Source organism: Mus caroli, unplaced genomic scaffold (genome assembly GCF_978045245.1).
Source record: "Mus caroli unplaced genomic scaffold, Mus_caroli_1 scaffold_8, whole genome shotgun sequence".
Classification (NCBI taxonomy): domain Eukaryota; kingdom Metazoa; phylum Chordata; class Mammalia; order Rodentia; family Muridae; genus Mus; species Mus caroli.
Genome location: NW_028227263.1, coordinates 108,052,134 through 108,076,889, shown reverse-complemented (window position 1 = coordinate 108,076,889; position 24,756 = coordinate 108,052,134). Strand labels below are relative to the sequence as shown.

The following is a 24,756-nucleotide window of genomic DNA, read 5'->3' as shown; positions in this document are numbered from 1 at the left end:
ACTCAATTTCCCAACACACAGGCTAATAGAATAATTACATGATTACATAAAAAGAATCCATCATTCTATTGTATATAAGAGACATAACTCACCAACGAAGATGATCATTATCTCAGGATAAAGGGTGAGGAAAAGCTTTTCCAAGGAAATAGCCCCAAGAAATAAACTGGAGTAGCCATTCTAATATCTAAATAAATAGACTTTCAACTGAAAGCAATCAAAAGAGACAGGGAAGAACACTTCATATTCATCAAAGAAAAAATCTACCAAGAGGACATATTAATTCTGAACATCTATGCCCCAAAAGCAATTGCACCAACATTCATAGGGAAACATTACTAAAGCTCAAATTACACATTAAACCACACACATTAATAGCGGAGGACCACAAAACCATACTCTTACCAATGGACAGGTCAACAAGACAGAAACTAAACAGAGAAATAGTGAAACTTACAGAATTATGATTCAAATAGACCTAACAAGTATCTATTTAATACTTTATCATAACACAAAAGAATGCACCTTCTCAGCACCTCATGTAGCTTTTCTCCAAAATTAACCATATAATTGGTCACAAAGCAAATCTCAACAGATACAAGAAGACTGAAATAATCCCATGCATCTTATCAGATCACCATGGATTAACACTGGACTTCAACAATAACAGAAATCTCACAAATTCATGAAAAAATCCCTTTTGGCCTATGACCTCTGAGAAAGGATTAATAGTAGAAAAGAAAGGATTTGGAGGAAGTGAACTTGTTTAGAAATGGTTCTTTGGAGCAAGTTCCATCTCTTTTGTCTGTAAATCATCAGTTCAGTTCACAGGTCAGCAGCACAGCTTGATCCACTTGTAAACAATTCATGGTTATAACAGCAATCCAATTCAGTAGTTTTGGGATAGCAAACATGAATCAATAAGGGTAGCACAACCTAACGGAGACAACCAGGCCTCTCAGCCTCAGCACAAGGCAGCAGGAGGGACCAGCAAGAACTCCAGAAGAAGTTTGCCTCTCTCAGAAAATCACAGATCTGCAAAGACTTGAGACCAACAAGCATTCCACAACTAGCTCTATAAGCAAAACTAGCTCAGCCTCAATCACTGTCCATCTAGTTCTTTTTATACTCCCTCTAAACATCATGTGTCCTCCATGCATCTTGCCTCATCATGTGAGCCTGTCTTAGTATCACTTGACATCACTCTGCAAATCAGCCCAAGTCCACAGAAGTGGCAAGAAACTGCACCACATAACCAGAAGTTTTTTGATATGTTCCTTTCTATGGAGTCCCAACAAATAGAGCTTAACTACTCAGTGCAGGGTGGACCAATATATGCCTCCTATTAGCGAAGAATCCTTGATCACGTGTCCTTTCATGTTCTTGCTTTAACAGAACATCATTTTTCCTGTACCTGCTTCAATGAAACTTTGCTTCACAAGTCTGTCTTAGCCTTTCACCTGTGTCCACTTCACAAAAACACTCCTTCATGTTTGCCCCAAGAAAACACCATCAAATACAACTGTCTTTCCAAAGAACCTTTAAGTTTCTACTCCAGGACAATATGAAGACAGTCCTAAGAGGAAAGTTCATAGCACTAAGTGCCCTGTCTCTTGTGAGACTATGTCTGGGCCTAGCAAACACAGAAATGGATGCTCACATTCAGGTATTGGATGGATCACAGGGCTCCCAATGGAGGAGCTGGAGAAAGTACCCAAGGAGCTAAAGGGATCTGCAACCCTATAGGTGGAACAACATTATGAACTAACCAGTACCCCGGAGCTCTTGACTCTAGCTGCATATATATCAAAAGATGGCCTCGTCAGCCATCACGTGAAAGAGAGGCCCATTGGACATGCAAACCTTATATGCCCCAGTACAGGGGAACACCAGAGCCAAAAAAATGGGAATGGGTGGGTAAGGAAGTAGGGGGGAGGGTATGGGGGACTTTGGGATAGCATTGGAAATGTAATTGAGGAAAATACGTAATAATAAAAATATTATTAAAAAAAATAAATTGGGACTTCTCAAACTAGCAAAAGTAAATAGGATGACTCTAGACAAAAAAAGAAAGAAAACACACCCAAGAGGAATAGATATCAGGAAATAATCAGTATCAGGGCTGAAATAAATCATTTAGAAACACAGAGAATAATACATTGAATCAAAAAAGGCACGAGCTGGTTCTTAGAAAAAAAAATCAACAAGATAGACAAACCTTTATCCAAACTAACAATCAGACAGTACACAAATTAACAAAATCACAAATGAAGAAAAGGAGTTATAACAACAGACACTGAGGAAGTTTAAAAGTCAGTGTCTTAATTTATAAGCCTATACTCCACAAAATTGGAATATCTAAATAAAAGGGATACTTTTCTAAATTGATTCCAACTACCAAAGCTAAATTAAGATCAGCTAACCTATCTGAATAGTCCTATTATCTCTAAGGAAGTAGAAGCAGTCATTAAATGTATACCAACAAAAATAAAAATCCCTGGGACAGATGGTTTTAGTGCAAAATTTTACCAGACTTTTGAATAAGCACTAAGGCTAATACTCCTCATACTATTTCACAAAATAGAAACAGAAGGAAACCTGCCAAAATCATTCTCAGATGCCACAACTACCTTGCCACCTAAAGCACACAAAGACTCAGTGAAGATAATTTCAGGCCAATTTCCCGTATGAATATTGATGCAAAAGTACTCAATAACATATTTGCAAACCGAATCCAAGAAGGCAGCATCCACCATGCTCACACAGGTTTCCTTCCAGTGATGATTCAATAAACAAAAATCCATCAATATAATCCACCATATAAACAAACTGAAAAAAAAAAAAAACCAAGTGTTCATCTCTCTCATTTACCAAAATGTGTTAGACAGTCCCCAAACCTCCTTTGTGATAAAAGTTTCAGAGAAATTAAGGGTAAAGCAACATACTGCAATGTAGTCAAGGCATTTTACAGTAAGTCAATAGCCAACCTCAAACTAAATGGAGAGAAACACAATATAATTCCACTAAAATCAGGAAGATGACAAAGCTGTGCACTTTCTTCATATCTATTGTACATCATAATTGAAGTGGCAGCTGGAGCAATAAGATACTGAAAGAGATCAAGAGGATCCTAACTGGATTCCAAATGAAGAATTCAAAGTCTTGTTATTTGGATATGATACAATAGTACAGACCTTGAAAAGATAATATTCAATATGATATGGAAAAACAAATCCCAGACTAGCTATAACAATTTTGTACAATAAAAGAACATCCAAAGGTATCACCACCCCTGATTTCAAGCTATGCTACAGAGCTATAGTAATAAAAAAAAAAAAAAACTTCATGGCATTGGTACAGAAACCGACAGATTGATCAATGGAATCTAATAGAAGACCATAAAATGAATGTACGTAACTAAGGACACTTGATTTTTTGACTAAGAAAATGAACAAAAGAAAGCATCTTCAACAAATTGTACCCATCTAACTGGATGTCTGCATAGAGAAGAACACAAATAGACCCATATCTATCACCATGCCACAAACTAAAGTCCAAGTGGTTCAAAAACTTCAACATAAAATGGGATAGACATAACCTGATAGAAGTGAAATTTAAAAGTAGATTTGAAAGCATTGTACAGGAGACAACTTCCTCAACAGAACACTGAAAGTTCAGGCACTAACATCAACAATTACTAAATTGGACCATCTTGAAAATGAACCACTATGTAAGCCAAAAGACACTATCAACAGGACAAAAAGGCAGCTTTCAGAATGGAAAAAGTTCTTTGACATCTTTATATCCAACAGAGTACTAATATCCAAAATATATAAACAACTCAAGAAATTAGACACCAACAAGCCAGATAACCCAATACAAGTTGGATACAGATCTAAACAGAGAACTCTTGATGTGAGAATCTCAAATGGCTGAGAAATACTAAAAAGAAATGTTCATCATCCTAAGCCATCAGGGAAATGCAAGTCAAAACTACTTTGGGGTTCCATCTTCTACCTATCAAAATGGCTAAGATCAATAATACAAGTGACAGCTAATGCAGGAAATGATATGGAGCAAGGGAACACTCCCCCACTGCTGATGGGAGTGCAAACTTACACAGTCACTATGGAAATCAATATGGAGGTTGCTCAGAAAGGTGGAAGTTGATTTAACTCAAGGCCCTGCTATGCTCAAAGGATCCCCTATCTGACTACAAAGACACTTGCTCAGCATTGATCTCTCTGGGAAAGAAGACTATGGACACATGAAGATGAGAAAAGGAGGGCTCAAGCAGGGGAATGAGGGGAGAGAGTAATGGGAAGGCAACTGGAATCTGTATTCATTTAGAGGCTTATGTAGAAACCTAGTGCAGTAGAATTTCCCCAGAAACCATGAGAGTGATCCTAGAAAATCTCTCATTTTCAAATCTTCATAGTGGGTATGGAGCTGAAACTGTTCATCTTCTGCAATCAGGCAAGGCTCCCATCAGTGGTACTAGGACATCAATACAACCACAAAACCTTCAACTAACAGTTTGTCATGCCTGTGCTGGGCTAAGAGAGGCACCAAACTTTTGGGAGTGGCCAACCAATGACTGGTTCAATTTGTGGCCCAAGTCAAGAGAGGGAGTCCATACCTGACATTGTTTGATCCTCAGGATCCAGAGGCTAGTCAGCCCAGAGACTCAAGGTAGAACCAAATAAGACTTGAAATTTTTTCAATGAAATAATTCCTAGTGATACTCTGCCTAGCCCAGTTGTCATCAAAGAAGTATAGTTCAGCAACTGAGCTATCTGGATGCAAAGACCCACAGCCAAACAGAAAGGGATGCTAGGGAAACCCTGAAGAAGATGAGAAGACATGATTCTAGGAGCCAAAAGGGTAGAGGACACCATGAGAACACAACCTACAGAATCAACTAAGCAGAGCTCATAGGTGCTCATAGAGACTGAAGTGACAATCAGGAACCTGCATAGGTCTGAGCTAGTTACTCTGCATATATGTTATGGTTGCATGTGGATGACTACCCACACTCTGTGGTTGACCAGGAACCGGAGGTTAGTCAGCTGAGAGACCCAGGAGAAACCAAATATGACTGGAATTGTTGTGTGCTCTTATGAGACCCAACCCAACAGCAGGAGTAGGGGTAACCCTGACTCTGTTGCATGTGCTTGGGATTCTTTTCCTCGTACTTTTCCTCTTACCTTGTCCAGGCTTGACATGGCTGCAAATAGTTTCATTATAAATTGTTTATTGATTATTGTTTATTGATGCCTATACCTGTGAGGCCTGCTATGTAGTTGTTGTTGTTGAAGGTAAATGGAAGAGGATTTGATCTAGGAGAGGGGGAAAGTAGAAGGGTAACTGGGAGAATTGGAGGTATGGGAACCTGTAGTCCAGATTTAATGTATGTAAAGAACAAAATAATTAAAAACAAAAAGTTGTCTGGTAGAATTTTTGGGTCCATTATGTATACTCTCATATCACCTGCAAATAGTGATACCTTTATTTCTTCTTTACAAATTTGTACCCCCTTGATCTCCTTTTGGTGTCTTATTGTTCTAGCTAACACTTTGAGTACTATATTGAATAGATATGGGGAGAGTGGGCATCCTTGTCTTGTCCCTGACTGCAGTGGGATTGCTTCAAGTATGTCTCCATTTAATTTGATATTGGCTGTTGGTTTTCAGTAAATTACTTAAATTACATTTAGGTATGGGCCTTGAATTCCTGATCTCTCTAATACTTTTAACATGAAGAAGTTTTGTATTTTGTCAAATGCCTTTTCTGCATGTAAGGAGATGATCATGTGATTTTTTTTCTTTGATTTTGTTTATATAGTAGATTATGTTAATGAATCTCAATTAATCTGGACCCCTGAGATCTCTCAAACACTGAACCACCAAATAGATAGCATACACCAGCTGATATGAGGCTCCCAACTCACAGACAGTGGAGGTCTTCCAAGTCTGTGTTCATTAAGAGATGATGCACCTAACCCTCAAGAGACTGGAAGCCCCACGGAGTTTATAGATTAGGTGGGGTTGGGAGTGGGGGTATCCATATGGAGATTGGTTGGGTGGGGAGGAGATATAGGATGTGGAACATTTCGCAGGTGGAGGGGGGCTGGGGAATGGAATACAGATTGTGAAACATAAATTAAAAATAAAATTAAATTAAAAAGAAAAAGAAAAAGAGAAAAATGAAAGGATATGACTCTTCCTAGCAATGGTGGAAGAGATAAAAGAGAACGTATACAGAGGCAAGGACCTCTGGGAGTGTCCAGATGAGCATTCATGACCATGAGCTCAGCCACATAAGGAGAGGTAGGAGAGGAAATGAAGAAACATATCAAGAAGAAAGGAGATGAAAAGGGCCAAATAACCAAGATTCATTTCTATTTTGGTGTTTTGTTCTATACTATATTAATCTTACAACCACATTTTTAGTTCTATAAAGATACTTGTATGGGTTATGCAAGCTGCATAGATCAGTTAAGGATGAATTCTTTCTTATTTGAGCAGGTAAAAGACAACTGTCTTTTTCATAAATTAGTTCAATCAACAACAACTGTATAACATCTTCATCCATGTCTGTTCGGACTTTTTGAAGTCTTTCCTGTCTGTTGCCAATATCTTCAGGAGATGTGCCCCTATCATATTTGATTCATATTAGTGTGGAAGGAGTCTGAAGCCGTTTCTCCTTTCCTGTTACACAAATACAAAGCCTCTCTCCCAAAATAGCACATCCTTTTTCTGGTAACCCAACATGGATTGGTGCAATTTAGCAGTCTCATTTTTCTTAGGGCCTGCTCTACTCTGACCTTTCTCCCAAAGTAATAGTAATGTTATAAATACCACCAAACTTACAACCACCCTCATTTTGATAATTTAAACAACTCAAAAACACTTAAAACAATTTCAAACAATTGTTACTATTTCTTTCTCTTTATCTCCTTACCTTTGTTTTCTACATTAGAAACCAAAGGCCTGGATTTCTTTATTATTCCATATATATTCAAAAACACTTAAACAATTAGCATTATTTCTCCCTTGTATCCTTAAAACAATGTGGTTTTTCTTTATTTCTCCCTTCTATGGAGATTAATATTGCTTTAAAACAATTTAAAACAATTAATATTATTCATTGAGTTAGGGTTTTTTCTCTATCTCTGCTCTTGGTTTCCTACAATTGTGATCAAAAGCCTGGATTTCTTTATTATTCCATGTATACTTAAAAACAGTCTAATAATTACCACTATTTTTCCATTCTATTCTCTTTTTAAAAGTATATTTAAGTTTAATACAAATTTTATACAAAGAAAATGTGAAAAAAATATTCCCATATGCTAAAATCAGTTATACTTCCCAAATAAGCCAGCTAGGCTAGATTGTTTTTGCTGTTGTTTTGTTTTGTTTTGTTTTTTGACAACCACAATTCACATTCACAAATTCTCTCTGTGTGTTTCTCTCTCTCTCTCTGTTTCTCTCTCTCTCTATCTCTCTCTCCTCTCTCTGTCTATCTCTCTGTTTCTCTCTGTTTCTCTCTCCCCTCTCCCTTCTCTCCCTCTCTCCCTCTCTTGCTCTCTCCCTTTCTCCCTCTCTCCCTCCTCCCTCGGTTCCTCCCTTCCTCACTCCCTCTCTTCCTCTCCCTCTCTTTCTCCCTCTCCCCCTCCCTCTCCTTTTCCCTCTCCCTCTTCCTCTCTCCCTCTCCCTCTCTCCCTCTCTCTCCTGTTTTCTTCTACTATTTCTTCCTTTCTTCTCTTGTCAGGGTAAAGTAGCTTGCCAATGTACATCTTGCATTCTCTTTTCAACAATGAAGAAAGAGTAAACAGAGACTAAAATGTATAATGGAATGTACTGGAATGATATACAATTAATATTTTTTCTGATATATACACATCACCTTTTGCCTCGATTGATGCTCATTTTACACAACATACAAAATGGAACTACAGCAGTCATAGCGTTAATGGAACCATAGCTGGAAACAAACCACACACAGAGAGACACAGACAGACACAAACACACAGACACACAGACACACACACACACACACACACACACACACACACACACACACACTTCTGTCTGTGTCTTTCAAGCTCAGCTAGCTTGTGTTTTTGAACATCGTATCATAGGATCTGTGAGGGGTGGATAGCTGAGAAGTGGATGGATGGCTTGGTGTGGTCCGTCCAGGAGAGCACAGCCTGACAGCCCGGATCATATTGTGCAACAGCGGCTCCCTCCCCTGGGTATATGATGACAAGGGCCTATTTGAGAATAGCAACCCCTGGGCCCAGTCCTGCCACCACTGTGAGGTCAGTGGGCTCACTATCCAGCCCCTGGATTATCAAAGCATTCTATATGTGTGTGTGTGTGTGTGTGTGTGTGTGTGTATTTGCTTTTCTGGTTTTTTTTTAAGAAGTTAAGGTCCATATAGATATGAAAAGGAAAAGTATGCTAGGTCAGTGACATCGAAGTGTACCTACTTACACCTAAAGTGTTTGGCTCACAGGGTAGAGCCATCCCAGCCAAGGCAGGAGCTGGGATGAGGCAAGTTGCTGTCCTGCAGCCAAGCCCACAGGCAGATTCTGAATGTTGGGAATTTGAAAGGTGGCAGAGACTCCAGGGACTCTTGGGGCATGATATTTTTCCTCCTGCTCTCTGCACTGTGTTCAGAGCAAGATGATCCTCGCTCCTCCTCACTGATGCTCCACAAACCTGCCTTGCTGCTCCAGGGAATGGGACTTGTGGTCTGGGTAGTTGGGGTAAGGCTGGTGGTCTGTAGTGGTTAGGGTCTAGGCAGCCTGTTTGTCACACCTCTTGCTAACAAAAACTTGGTTAGAGCCTAAGAGCATGGAGGAGAGCATCTCTCTGGAGCCAGAAAGGTCAAAAGGTCGAGTTACAGTCCTTGTTCTTCTCTGCTGACTCATTTCTGTTTGGGGGCCCTGGCTGTTTCTGAAGGTGCTGACTGTGTGTTGGAGGAGCTGCCCTGCGATGACTTATTTCCTGTTTCTGTGCTTGCCTTGGCATCTGCTTCCTGCTGAAGGGCAATAACTAACCGTAGCAGACTGGGTACAGGACTTCATGTGCTCAGGCCAGTGGGCCTGCTGACAGGGGTAGTCACAGTAGCAGGAGGAAAAGGCCTCCTTCTTGCAGTTGCCACACCACTGCTTTATTGGTTCTCCAGCTACAGCTGCTTCTTCACCTTAGTGATGAGCATATCCTTCTCCTGTTTCAGGCTCTGCCACATCTCAGCCATGGTCAACCCCAAGTTGTGCTTCATCTCGGGGAGCTCCTGCTGGTGCCGCCACTGCTGCTTCTCAATCCCAATCCTCAGCCTTCGAATCTCAGGTATTGTGCTCCCAGTGGTGTTCTTGGGGAGGTCGTTGTAGATTTCTGTCATCGTCCCCTTTATGGTGTCCATCATTTTGCTAGTGCACTTGGCAATGTGCAGCCACATCGGCTGAGGCAGTGGCAATGGACAGGTCTGCATTGATCCCGAATGCCAGGGTACTTGCAAAGCCGGAACTGCTGACCATAGCTGTGTGCTGGTCACCAGCGTGATGGTAGACGTGGATGGGCTCTGAGTGACCTCCTTCTGCTGAACAGTTGGTACGTTCCACATGCTGCACGGCTGGGACAGCCTCGTTCAGTAAGAGCAGCCTCTGCTTCGGTACCTGCGTCTCTGGAGTAGGCTGTTTGCCTGCTTAAGTGTAAGGTGCCAGTTTACCTACAGCATCTTGCTTAGGTGACAGCACCTTGGGGCCTTTCTTGTTTTTTTGTTTGTTTTATTTTTGTTTTTCAATCCTCCCACCCAGAAGGATCTTCTCCTAAGTCTATGAAAAGTTCTTTCTCTGAGTCCGAAACCAAGCCCAAGTGCACTGTGGGAGAAACTGTTTCATCCTTTCTGGTTAGTTTGTCCTTCGTGGGATGAGGTAATGGCTTTGCTTTCTCTCCAAAGTCCTTCTCAGGCTCGGGACTGGGCTTGTCCTTGGCAGGTGTGGGGTCTAGATTCTCACTGACAGGCAAGTTACTCTTTACTTCCTCTTTGACCTCCACTTGGTTTGTGGGCTTGGCTCCCATTGATGGCAGTGGCCTCTTTGCCCACCGAACTCCCTTCTTCGTCCTTGGGGTCCTCCAGCTCATTCCTGGGCTTCTGTTCCTCATCGCTGGCATAGTTGCTCTCACTGCTCTCTGACTTTTCGGAACCCTCAGAATCACTGTGCTCCACGGCTGTGTAAACATCCTCTGAGATCTCATGCGTAGCTCTGCTTTGCAACTGGTATTGTCCACGTTGCGCTGGAACTGGCTTCGAACCTGCTGCTTGGGAGAGATGAAGGGGACAGGGGCTGACTACTATAGGACCGACTCGCTCAGCTCCTTCAGGTCCATCTTGGCTTTGCTTTGATCCAGGTTTGGTGATTGTGGAGAGAAAGACTTCCCTGCTTGCTCAGTCTTGGTGGAGGCTGGAGAAGCTGTGCTGTTATCAAGGAAGTCCATAGACTCTTGCACTGAAGTGGCTGGATGGGACCTTCTTGTCGGGACCCTGCTCCACATCGGAGCCCGTGTGCACAGAAGAGTTCATACTGGTTGGTTAGTGAGGTCATGTTGGACAGGGAGATCTTGAGACCAATGCTCCCCTACCCCCACAATCGCTCAGAAGAGACCTGCTCAGAATGATCTTAGGGGAAGCTGTCATGTCAAAATTGAGCTTCACCCAGTGCAGGCGCTGGGGTTGCTGGGATTAAGCGGCTTTTGGTACTGGATATTGGGCTTGTAGGGCGTCCTGAACAGGGAGTTATTAAAAACCCCAAACATCCTCTGTATGTTCTCCAAGTAAACTTCCATCTCTTGAATAGCGCTTTTGAAGTTACTTTTAACTTCAACAGAAAGAACTGTTCCACACTGCTGGGAGAATAAAGATTGTGGGAGAATAAAGATTGTTTTAGATGCTTAAAAAAATAAAATTAACTCAAACAAATCAGAAGCCTTCCTTTATACCAATGACAAATGGGCTAAGAAATTAGGGAAACAACAACCTTGACTATAGACTCAAATAATATAAAATATCTTGGTGTAACTCTAATTAAGCAATCGAAAGTTCTGTATGACAAGAACTTCCAAGCCCATTAAGAAATTGAGGGAGACCTTAGAAGGTGGAAGAATCTCCCATGCTTATAAATTGGCAGAATTAACATAGTAAAAATGGCCCTCTTACCTCTTCAATGCAATCTCTATCAAAATTCCAAGACAATTCTTCACAGACATAGAAAGATCAATTTTCAACTTTATATGGAAAATTAAAAAACCCAGGGTAGCAAAAAAAAAAAAAAAGCTCAACAATAAAAGAACTTCTGAGGGGACACACTCTCCCTGACCTCAAGCTGTACTACAGAGCAATAGTGATAAAACCTCATGATATTTGTGCAGAGACAGATTATTCAATCAATGAAATAGAATTAAAGCCCTAGAAATAAACCCACACTCCTATGGACACTTTATCTTTGGCAAAGAAGCCAAACCACATAGAAGGGAAAAAGAGGCAGTATTTTCAACAAATGATGCTGCTCTGTCTGGTGGTCTCCTTGTAGAAGAATGCAAATTGATCCATAATTATCATCTTCTCAAAAGCTCAGGTAGATCATGGACCTAACTATAAAACCAGATAAGCTGAATCTAATATAAAGAAAGTGGGAAATATCCTTGAACACATTGGCATAAAGGGAAATTTCCTGAACAGAATGTCATTAGCTCATGCTCTAAGATCAACATTTAACAAATAGGATCTCAGGAAATGGCCAAGATGCACTTAAAGACATGTCCAACATCCTTATCCATCAGGGTACTGCAAATCAAAATGACCATGAGGTTCTACCTTAAACCAATAAGAATGGCTAAGACAAACTCAAGTGACAGCACATGCTGGAGAGGATGTAGAGAAAGAGGAATACTTCTTCATTGGTAGTGGGATTGCAAACTGGTACAACCACTCTGGAAATCAATCAGGTACCTCCTCAGAAAATTGGAAATAGTTCTATCTGAAGAACCAGCTATACAACTTCTGGGCATATACCCAAAAGATATTCCACCAAACCACAAGGACACATGCTCCACTATGTTCATAGTACCCTGATTCATGATAGCCAAAAGTATGAAAGAACTTAGATGTCCCTCAACCAAAGAATGGATACAGAAAATGTGGTTCATTTACATGATGAAATACTATTCAGCTATTACAAAGGAGTACATCAGGAATTTTGCAGGCAAATGGATGGAACTAGGAAATATCATCCTGAATGAGGTAACCCAGACATAAGAGGACATGCATAGTATGTACTCATTGATAGTAGATATTAGCCGAAAATTACAGAATAATTATGATAAAATTTTCAGACCGTAAATAGTTTAACAAGAAGGAACGCCCCAGTAAGGATGCTGCCATCAACTTAGAAGGGGAAACAAAATCATCAGAGGAAGGGAGGGACCTGGCTGGGAGAAGTGAGGGGGAGTGGAAAGGGGGGCAGGGTCAGGTATGGGAAGATACAGGAGAGAATTCCAGAGGGACGGGAGAATGAATGGAAATATGCAGCTTCGGGACTTGGGGTGCAGTGGGAACCTCTAAAATGTCCCAGATAATTGGGATATGAGAGACTTTTAGAACTCAATGAGGATGACCTTAGCCAAAATGCCCAACAGTAGGGAGATGGAACCTGAAGGGACCACCTCTAGTCCATAGACAATGCCCCCAAGTGGAGAGATCCTACCTTCAAATTTTGAACCCAGAATTGTTCCTGTCTAAAAGAAATGCAGGAACAAAAATGGAGCAGAGACTGAAAGAAAGAACATCCAGTGAGACTGGTCCAACTTTGGATCTATCCTATTGGCCATTACCAAACCCTGACAGTGTTACTGATGTCATGTTGTACTTACAGACAGGAGCCTAGCATGGCTGCCCTCTGAGAGCTTCTACCAGCATTTGACTGAGACAGATGCTTACAACCAACCATTAAACTGAATTCAGAGACCCCTGTGGAAGAGTTAGGGGAAGGATTTAAGGAGCTGAAGGGAATGGCAGTCTCATAGGAAGACCAACAATATCAACTAACAGATATAACCCTCAGAGCTCCCAGAAGATAAGCCACCAACCAAAGAGCATACATGGCTGTCCCATGGCTCCAGACACATATGTAGCAGAGAACTACCTCACTGGGAGAGGATGTGCCCAATCCTGCAAAAACTTGAAGTCCCAGGGAAGAGGGATGTAGATGTGGGTTAGGTGGGAATTGGTGGGTGAGTAGGTGAGTGGGGAAGTACCCCCTCCTAGGCAAAGGGAAGGGGAATGGGGTGCAGAATGGTTGGAAGAGGCAGTGCAAAGTGAGGCAACATTTGGACTGTAAATAAGTAAAATAATTATAGTTTCAACGTAAAAAATGGGGGGAGGATATAATTTTCTCTTTTCTAGAAACCTAAAAGAAAGATAACCTGTTGCTATGGGCAACAGATTCACTTTTTTTTTTTTTAGTACAAGATTTCCTTCTTTATTAGTTCTCAGTTGTGCTTGTAGAGAAATACGTCCTGTTAGAAAAACACCAGCCTTTACAGAGGGGCCCTGGGATCAGGGCAGTGCTCTGCCTCCTACCCTCTCCCTTCAGTAGCAGCCCACCTGGTAGTTCTGAGCCTCAGCTTCCATGCCTTGATTTATAACAGCTTGAAATTTATCTTGAGAACTACTCACTTTCAGCAACAGACACAGCAATGTCAAGAAAGTTACGTGAAATTCTAGGGAAGACTGGGCTAAAACCCTTCGCAGTTGCATCCTGTCCTGAAAACACTCTAGTTTCCCTTCCTCTTGAGATGGAGCAGGTACCTCACTGGGCAACAGGTACCTCAATTGGCCTTCATCTGCTGCAGCCCTCTTTCCTGAGGCCCAGTCTTTTCCCTGGGCCATTTGTTGGGTTCTTTTTGCACTATCCAAAGAATAAGGACAAGTCTGAGGCTAACTGCCAACTTTAGGGTAATGTATCAATAGTGGACCCATGTCTTCTCTGTGATAAAATAAGGGAATCCAGATACAGAACACAATCTTTGCAGTAGTTTAAAAGCACAGATGGCTGAACGAACCATCATTGATATCAGGACAATTTGGTTTTTTAAAAAATATATACATGGTCTCTCATTTATGGGGAAGTAAAGTTAAAGAAGAAGTGGCCTTTTAAAATTTAGATTTCAAGAATATGTTGTCCTTATGAGCCACAGGTGAAGGCTCTTCCCAACTGACAAAGCGTAGGTGAAACATCCAAACAGAATTTGTAACATCCATTTATGAAATGGGATGGTAGTGAGAAGAACAGAGAAGCAGCAAGACCTGGTTTCAGGTGGGAATAGGCTGTCATTCCCTTCACACTCTGATCCTTGATTTCTTTTGTGTACTTTATTATTTTTTTTTACTTTTTTATTTATTTTTTATTTTTAGTTATTTATTTCTTATATAATTTTTTAAAATTAGGTATTTTCTTCATTTACATTTCAGATGCTATCCCAAAAGTCCCGTGGAAGTTGTCTTGGGATTATGTTGAGACAGGTATCTCTGATCCATTTCACAGATCAGCTTCCAGTTCCCATCGCCCTATGCTCTCATTAGGGCCCATTCTGAATCTCTCATCCCAGTTATCCTTCATTATTGGCTAGCTTCTGGAGTACCCTGATGACATCCATCTTTTTCAAGGCTCGCTCGTTTTTTTGTCCCCCTCCCCCTTTCTTTGCTTTGTTCAGCAACTTTCTTGTTTACATTTCCTTTGGAAAAATCCAATATGCCCAAGAAACAAGGTACACACAGCACACCTACTTGCTCCAGCCAGCATCAATGAATTGAGACCGGATTTCAGATATGGCGCCTTACTGACGCCATTGACATGACGCCATCAATGTGTGTCTGTCTTTGGCAGCACATGCGCCTTCAGGTAACCACCGGAGCTGATAGAGGCCCGTACTTTGAAGAGTGGCGGCTGTTCTACGTGGTCAGTTTGCAACTGTCTCTTGCTGGAACACAAGGGCTGCAGGTCAGAAATAATTAAGTATAGTGAGGCGAGCTGGCATAGGGAGGACTCAAGGGAGATGGGGACGAGGGAGGGTACAAGTGGGCCTTCGATATCTGCAGTAACGGATGTAGTGAGGTCTTAGGATTCTTTTTTTTTTTTTTTTTTTTTTTTTCGTGAGCAAGAGTGTGACTCTGGGTGGCCTAGAATTTACTCCGAATTTATTATTCACACTTTGTTATGGTCGCGTGGGATTTAGTTCTATTTCTGCTTCTAAATACTTTTTATGACTTCCTTTAAAGTTTACTTTTCAATGGTAAAAAGAAAGAGTAGGTTTAGTTGGTGTTGCTAGACAGAAGGTAGATGTGGATTGCTAGTGTAGCTAGTAAAAGTTTATTTTATTATGCTGAGGGTCTTTACACAAGGTTTACACCCTAAATTCTTAACTACAGTCCTAACCCCATCTCTCCAAGGCTACTTGCCTGTATCATTTATCTTAGCTGAAGGTCAGGTCCAGACTCTAGTAGTCTTTGAGTCAAGGGTCAGGATCCTGAGGGAGATTCTCCAGTTTCAGGGCAGATCAAGGTGGCATCTCTCCAAATATGCAAAGCAGAGCATATCTTGGTCTATGCTTATACACTGTCCAGTGGGTGTCATGGGATTCTAGGAATATGTCTTGTTATCTTGTGTGAGTGATGAAACTGGGTTCTGGTTAACAGTTTCAGCCATAGTTGTGTGTAGAGGGAGTCCTTGACTAAACTGTTTTCAAATGTCTAAAAGGCATTTGATTTACTGTGCTCACTACAGGTGGCATTGATGGTCCCAGCTCTTCTAAATTTATTTATTTTTTTCACTCTAAAGACAAAGTCTCCTTGTGTCACCCCCAACACCTGCTATGTAGTCAAGGCTGAGCTTGAAAGTGTAATATTCCTGTCTGAGCTTTACAATTTACAGTCTTTCCCACTGCACCTAACCCAGGAAGCATTCTTGAGACTCAGGACACTAGTTCTGTCATGATAAATGGCAAAAAGTTATTGTAATAGCTATAGATATGTGACACAAAGGCCAGCCTTTTCTCTAGCCCAGTTATTAGAGTCTCTTAATGGACCCTTTTAAAATATCTAGCTTAGCTTTGGGTATCTGTCAGTGTTCTCTGTGATTCTTAGGTGGGTTCCTTAGAGCAATAGTGACACCACAGTTGCCTGTTTGCTAAAATCTTTGCTGTTTAACAAGGATACAGGCTCGCTTTGTCATTCCCAAAAATCAGTGTATGAAGAAAGATACCTATTAGAATTTTTGTGATTCTTGTTTATGAGAGCAAAGTATTAGGAACAATATTTGACAGAGATAGACTGAGCAAATGAAGTATGCACTGATTTATCTGATAAATTTATCATGAGGGTGATAGTGTGCACACCTATAATCCAGCACTCATGAGGCTTGTACAGGATGACAGTTTGAGGCCCTCTTAGCATCCACATCAAGACCCTGTCTGAAAAGACAGTCAAATGACAGGTTTCAAATTTTTCATTCCTAGGTATCTCTTAGGAGAGTTACCTAGCATAAGAGTCCCCAGAATCTACTTATTTTAAATTTTATTTTATGTGCTTTGGTGTTTTGCCTGAATGTATATTTTTATAAGGAGTCAGAATCTCTGGAGCTGAGTGACACAAATGTGGACTTCCATGAGAGTTCTGGGAAATAAAACCTGGGTCCTGTGGAAGAGTAAACAGCATTCTTAAACTCCAAGTCTTTCCATTCTCAGAAATGGTTTTCTTTGAGTGTGTGTCTGTGTGTGTGTGTTTGAGCTCACATGTGTGTGTACATGTATCCATAGAGATCCAAAGAGAACTCAGTTGGATCTGAAGTTACAGGTGGTTGAGTACCACCCAGTGTAGGGGCTGGATCCTCTGGAAAAACAAGTTCACTTGGCACTTGAACCATCTCCTCAGCCCCCAGGACCTCTATTTTTCAATCACTTATTTATTTATTTATTTATTTATTTATTTACTTTACATCTTGGTCTCAGGCCCTCTGTATCCTCTCTTCTGAGCCCCACCCTCACAAATCCATCCCACCATTATAACCTCCTCTTCTTCTCAGATAAGGCAAAGCCTCCCTAGGATATCAGCCTGCTCTGGAACATCAGGTCCAAGCAGTGCTAAATAGATCCTTCTCATCGAGGTCTGATCAGGTAGTCTAGCTAGAGGGAAGGGATGTAATGACAGGCAGCAGGCTCAGAGACAGCCCTGTTCCAATTGTTAGGGAACTCACATGAAGTACAAGCTCACATTTGCTACAAGTGTGTAGGGGAGGGGCTAGGTCCAGCCTGTATATACTCTTTGGTTGATGGTTCAGTCTCTGTTAGTCCTGATGAATCCAGGTTGGTGTTCTTGTGGTATACTTGACATCTCCAGCTTGCTCAGTCCTACCTCTGACTTACACAAGACTCCCTGAACTCAGCCTGATGTTTGGCTGTGGTCTCTGCATCTGTTTCTGTCAGCTGCTGAATGAAGCCTCTCAGGAGACAGTTATGCCAGGTGCCTGTGTGCAAGTAAGGCAGAGTAACAGATAACTTGGATTAGTTTATTGCTTTTCTAGTTATTATGGGAGTCTGTTGGCCTGTGTGTATCACAGCACATGTTTGAAGGTCTAAGGATAGCTGTAGCAGTCAATGCTCTCTCTTCAGTATGTATGCCCTTTAAACTGAGATTTTGTCATTAGGCTTGCCAGCAAGCACATTTGCCCACTGCTTTAGTTAGGGTTTCTATACTGTGATGAAGCACCACGACCAAAAGCAACCTGGGGAGAAAAGTATCACTCTCACATATCCTGAGTCACAGTCCTTTGAGGGAAGCCAAGGCAGGGACTCAAACTGGAAAAGAATCTGGAGGTAGTAGTGGATACAGAGCCCATTGCATTTTCATCCTGTTTTCTTTTTAAAGTTTTATTTATATATTTTATGTGTGTGAGTGTTCTTAATGCATATGAGAAGAAGGAATCATCCTATTACAGATAGTTATGAGCCACTATATGGTTGCTGGGATCTGAACCTAGGACCCGTGGAAGTCTCTTAACCATGGAGCCATGTCACCAGCCAAACTCAGCCTGTTTTCTTACAGATCCTAGGTCCATCAACTCAGGACTGGCACCACCTACAACGGACTTGGCCACCACATCAATCACTAATTAAGAAAATAACTTGCAGGTTTGCCTTCAGCCCAATCTCATTGAGGCATTCTCTCAGTTGAGTTTCCCTGATCTCAGAAGGCTTTTAGCTTGTCTCAAGTTGACACAAATGTAGCCAGAAAGCCCACTGAAACATCTTGCCAGCCCCTTAGTTTTTTTTCTTGCTCCTGTGACTCAACATCTGGCAGAAAAAAATAGAGCAAAGGTTTATTTTGACACATTTTCAGAGATCTGCAGTGTATCATAGCACAGCAGGCATGGTGGAGTTGCTCACCTGATGGCAGTGTTGTATGTGACAGTGATTGCTCATGTCATGACTGACCAGGAAAACCAGAATGGCTGGAATCAAATCTGGAACCTTAAAGGCCACTCCTAATTATCCACTTTTATCAGGAAAGCTGTTCTTTATACAGTTTCCACAAGCCTTGCTAAATAGCACCACTAACTAGGGAACAAGTGCACTATACATAAGCCTCTAGGAAACATTGTAGACTCAAACCATGTGTTCCAGTAGTGAATGAACCCATTCATCTAATGTCTCCTGGTGATGGTGGGAGTAACTTTCTGTAGCCCTCTTCCTTCATTTTTGCCTAAGGAAAACATTTCTACTGGATTCCTTGTCACTGCTATACATATACAAACACATACACATACACACACACACATATATATGTGTGTGTGTTTGAAATTATCTCCAAGCATGCAAGAATAGCCAGAATGCATTGTTAATCATCAGAATTATAATCTTCAACATTTCATTACTTCATTATTTCATTTTTTTGTATGAAATATGTATACACACATGCATACATGTGACTCAGCCTGCCCAGTGACAGGCGACAGATCATCACCAGCATGCCCCATTCTGCATTCTGTTTCTTTTAAATGGTTGTATGTATGTGAGAGAGACAGGCATTTTTGTGCTTTCACTCAAGAAAGCCTTGTGTGTAACAGCTTGAGAATAACAACAGGTGAGTATTGCATATCCAAAATATTTTGGATCAGAAGTGTTTCATACTTTGGCATTTCCTGTACTTTGAGGATACTTAGGCATGAATTTGATGACAGGATAATCTTAATCTGAAAACTTAAAGCTGGAAATTGATCTGAAATATAAAGGTTTTTCAAGATATTTTAGACTCTGGGTTACTTTGTATGTTGGACTGGGTATTCTGTGCTTGCTCCATAGGTTGGCTTGGAGTACTCAGAGACAGCACTGTTTGACAGAAGATACCCTGCTTTCCTAATGTCCTCAAAAGTACAAGGCTCAAGAGTATGAACTTCCTGGAGCTGCTTTGCACTTGATGCAATCCTGGCCTTAGTAGAGAGGCCTGGCAAGTGGAGCTGGAGGTCTCGGATAGAGCAGAACATGGACACCGTGGTGCCAGCATTTCTCAGGTTGTTTGGTTATTTGTTGTGTTTGTGTGTATGCGTGTGTGTGTTCACCATGCGACTTATGTGGAGGTCAGAAGACAACTTACTGTAGTTACTCCGTTCCTTCCATTATGTGAGTTTTGAATATTGAACTCATGTTGTCAGACTTGAGAGCAAGCTCCTTTACTCAGTGATCCATTTTGATAGCCACATTCTTCCAATTAATTGTGTCTCCTGAAGGCACAAGAGAATCAAAAGACTAACATTGGACCTTACTTCTCTCTCTTTATTTTGTTATGCCACACAATGCTGAGGTTAGAACCCAGATTTACTACTTGCTAGGCAACAGCTCTACTACTGAGCTCTCCCAGAGTTCAATGTTGGGCATTTCTGCTGGGAAAACCCTTTCCCATATCGAATAAATAAGCACATAAGCAATAGAAATTTCACATCTGATCAAATTCATCCTCCTACTCAAGAGGTGGCACTGTACTATATAATATTTTGAGTATCAATAGAAACTATGACACATGTTTCGTGTAGCCAACATCAGTTTTTTAAGTGCGATTCCCTAGTCTTTCAACCTGTGAAAGTCACTCTTGAAGGACATTTTGATTCCATGTTGTATACAGTAGAGTTTCAATACATTCTATTTACAAGGACAGGGTCTCACTCTAGGTCTGACTGTGCTGAAAGTCATGTAGACCAGACTTCTCTTATACTCAAAGAGATCCACGTGCCTTCTCTTAAGTGCTGTGATTAAAGGTGTGAACCACTATGCCAGGTTGACAGTAGGTTCTTTAAGTTAGCTGAACTGTCTTGCTGTGCGCTGACCCCCTTGAGTAAAGCTTGGTTTGTGTGTGTGTGTGTGTGTGTGTGTGTGTGTGTGTGTAGGGGGGGGTCACATGGAATTTGAGCCTGTTTGGATTGGGAGGGATTCTAGACCCTGGAGAGGTTTCCAGGGCCCTCTCTATAGGCTGCATGGGCACTCACTCAGTTCACACTTGCACTCCCCTTTCTGAGAAATCCAGTCTCAGAGAAGTAGCTGCTGGCTGTGGGTCTCAGATTTCCCTGTGCAGCTTCCATGCTGGTTTATAACACTGGGAAGTGAGAGAGAACTGAAAGCACAATTTAGAGTTTGGCTGTGTTGATGGTGTCCTAAGCCCTGATTGGCAGGATGAGACCAACCTTCCATTCAAGCCACCATGCACCTGGGGCTACTTCAGCCTCCTTCTGTGAAGAAGAGTGCCCTCCCAGCATAGCTGCTTACAACAGTTTGAGAGAGTAAGGATGAAGAGGTGCTGGTGAGGCAGGAATGACGTCTTCTCTTCTTTAAGCTCCTTCCTGCTGACTTTGGGGAGATGGTTTTGTCTTTGAGGAACCTAAGAAGATAGGGATGGGGATGCTGGTCAAGTTCTGGGAGAGCTGGCTCTTTCATTGCTGTCCTGGGTCTGTGGAACTATCTGCTGGTAGGAAAGTGCTGGTCCAGTAGAAGCATCTGTGAGTGTAGACCGGAGCTGTACTGGATTTAGGTTTGAGTAAACACCTGGACTTGGCAAGAGGCTCAAACACACACACACACAAATACACACACACAGACACACGCACACACACAGAGAGACATTAGAGGCAGTTAAGTAGACTTTGGAGAAAATAAATTTCTGGTGTACATTTGAAACCCTTAAGGACTTTGTGGTTGTGGGGAGGGGAGTCCCCAAACCAGGGGACAGGGGGAGGAATCCCACCCTATGGAATAGGCAGCAAATGGGTGACTGTGATATTTATTCTGTGGAATCTATTTGGTCCATGAGGTAGATTTGAGTGGGTTTTCTGGAGCCTATAAGAATCTTTTTAAGTTTACAAAAGAGATAAATTTTTTTAACGGCATGAAGTCTTTAAGGTGAGTTTAGGGAAGACACAAACCCTTTTGTAGAGCAGAAGGGGCAAGAGGGGCTTTTTTTCTATCCAGAAGACTGAATTACATAATGTACATAATTGTAGTATAATGAGAAACATTTTTATGTTTATATTTAAAGGACAATTAAAAGAAACTCAAATATTTGAATTTGTGAATATGAGAGTTGATCATATAGATTTAGCATGAGAATACCTTAAGTCTATAGTTAAAAGACAACCAAAGGAAACTCAAATTTTGAACTTGTGATTAGGAAAGCGGATTGTATAGTGGTATGTTTTATTAGAGTTAGGCTAATTTGTAAGAATTACATTGATTACTGTTAATAATCTGAACTCTTGCAGTTTTAATATAACTGTAGCATATTGAGGGGGGAAATCTGAAGCATTTTTATCTTAAATAATTTTTTATCATCATCCAAATGTGTATGTCCTACAAGCTTTATATCTTATGATTACCGATCTCAAAACATCCTTCTAGACTCTCAAATAATTTATTTTATATATCCACAACTTGAGCTTATATCCTCAGACCTTGCCTGAAGTTTCTATCTTTTTTATTTAATTATTTACAATGGGACATGGGTGGTTGATCATTGGAGAACAGACATTGAAAACTGATTTATTTGGTAAGGCGAGTAGAAAAAATTTATCTTCAAAAACTTACCGCTGAAACTTGTGTATCTTTTATCATGAAGCCTGCTAGAAAGGCAAAGCTGTCTCTTTTTGATAAGAGATCTGGTAGTCTTAACTAGTGTTAAGGCCTAGGTAAAATATTGAGGCCTGTCTTAGTTAAAGTTTCTTTATTTTTGTAAATTTATTTACTTATTATATTTAAGTACACTGTAGCTGTCTTTAGACACTCCAAAAGAGGGCGCTAGATCTTGTTACGGATGGTTGTGAGCCACCATGTGATTGCTGGGATTTGAACTCAGGACCTTCAGAACAGTCAGAGCTTTTAACTGCTGAGCTATCTCTCCAGCCCCTTAGTTAAGGTTTCTATTCCTGCACAAACATCATGACCAAGAAGCAAGTTGGGGAGGAAAGGGTTTATTCAGCTTATACTTTCACATTGCTGTTCATCACCAAAGGAAGTCAGGACTGAAACTCAAGCAGGTCAGGAAACAGAATCTGATGCAAAGGCCATGGAGGGAAGTTATTTACTGGCTTGCTCAGCCTGCTTTCTTAAAGAACCCAGGACTACCAGCTCAGGGATGGCACCGCCTACAATTGGCCCTCCCACCTTTGATCACTAATTGAGAAAATGACTTACAGCTGGATCTCATGGAGGCATTTCCTCAAGAAATCTTCACTTCACTGTGATAACTCCAGCCTGTGTCAAGTTGACAGAGAAAATGAGCCAGCACAGGGCCTAGATGGAAGCTAAGGCCTAAGAGGTTCCTTGCTCAGCAGTCCTGATGGAGGCTGGTTAGACAGTCAGGTTGCCTGTTCTTCATTTGTTCTCTTTCCTGTGTTAGGACTTGAGCAGTTTTATTTGCCACCTTCCAGTATTTGTTTGTGATTTCGGGGATTTATTCCAAGTTTTGTTTGTTATTTTTCCTGAGTTTTATTTTTTTATTAGATATTTTCTTTATTTACATTGTAAATGTTATCCCCTTTTCTAGTTTTCTCTCTGAAAATGCCCTATCCCCTCCCCCTCCTTCTGCTCCCCAACCCACCCACTCCCATTCCTGGTCCTGGCATTCCCTTATACTGGGGCATAGAACCTTCATAGGACCAAGGGCCTCTCCTCCCACTGATGACCAACTAGGCCATCCACTGCTACATATGCAGCTAGAGCCACAAGTTCCATCATGTGTTTTCTATGATTGGTGGTATAGTTCCAAGGAGCTCTGGGGGTACTGGTTAGTTCATATTGATGTTCTTCCTATGGGGCTTCAGTCCCCTTCAACTCCCTGAGTATTTTTCTGGCTCCTTCACTGGGGACCTTATGCTGCATCCAATGGATGACTGTGAGCATCCACTTCTGTATTTGCCGGGCACTGGCAGAGCCTTGCAGGAGACAGCTATATAAGATTCCTGTCAGCAGGCTCTTGTTGGCATCTGCCTAGTGACTGGGTTCAGTGGTTGTTTATGGGGTGGATCCCTGGGTGGGGCAGTCTCTGGATGGACCTTCCTTCATTCTCAGCTCCAAACTTTGTCTCTGTAACTCCCTCCATGTGTATTTTGTTCCCCATTCTAAGGAGGAACAAAGTATCCACACTTTGGTCTTCCTTCTTCTTGTGTTTCATATGTTTTGCAAATTATATCTTGGGTATTCCAAGTTTCTGGGCTAATATCCACTTATCACTGAGTGCATACACTGTGAATTCTTTTGTGATTGGGTTACCTCATTCAGCATGATATCCTCCTGATCCATCCATTTGCCTTATGAATTTCATAAATTCATTGTTTTTAATGTCTGAGTAGTAATCAATTGTGAAAATAGCCTCTGGCTATTATAAATAATGCTACTAAGAACATAGTGGAGCATGTGTCCTTATTACAAGTTGGAACTTCTTCTGGGTATATGCCTAGGAGAGGTATTGCTGGGTTCTCTGGTATTACTATGTCCAGTTTTCTGAGAAACCACCAAACTGATTTCCAGAGTGGTTGTACCAGCTTGCAATCCCACCAGCAATGGAATAGTGTTCTTCTTTCACCACATCCTGACCAGCTTCTGCTGTCACCTGAATTTTTGATCTTAGTCATTCTGACTGGTGTGAGGTCGAATCTCAGGGTTGTTTTGATTTGCATTTCCCTGATAATTAAGGATGCTGAACATTTTTTAAGGTGTTTCTCAGCCATTCGGTTTTCCTCAGGTTAGAATTCTTTGTTTAGCTCTGTACCCTTTTTTTTAATGGGGTTGTTTACTTTTCTGGAGACCAGCTTCTTGAGTTCTTTGTATATATTGGATATTAGTTTCCGTGGGTTTTATTAAGGGACTTATTTGAGTACCTCTGTCATCTTCATTTATTTGGTTTTAAGGGTGCCTGTGTGTTTTAGGTATGTTAGAATATTCAGTGCCTGCTGTGGTATGATAGTTCAGCTCTAGTGGACATATCACCCTGGCTATTAAACACTGGGTTTACTCTGATTGGTAGGTATCTTTGTCTGGGATGATATTAGGTCTTGGCACTAATTCCTGGTCTTTCCTTTGTTGGATATGTGCTTTTCTTTATTGGTTTCTGTTTCCTATCTGAAGTTTTGGAGAGTGTGTTGCCTGTTTTCCAGGC

The 24,756-nt window shown here is 41.2% G+C and overlaps 2 pseudogenes; both read right to left on the bottom strand.

Moving 5' to 3' along the window:
• LOC147003313 (uncharacterized) overlaps positions 1 to 24,756 on the bottom strand; it is a 169,623-nt pseudogene that overhangs the window by 110,244 nt on the left and 34,623 nt on the right.
• LOC147003315 (MYND-type zinc finger-containing chromatin reader ZMYND8-like) lies at positions 8,515 to 13,956 on the bottom strand (annotated as a pseudogene).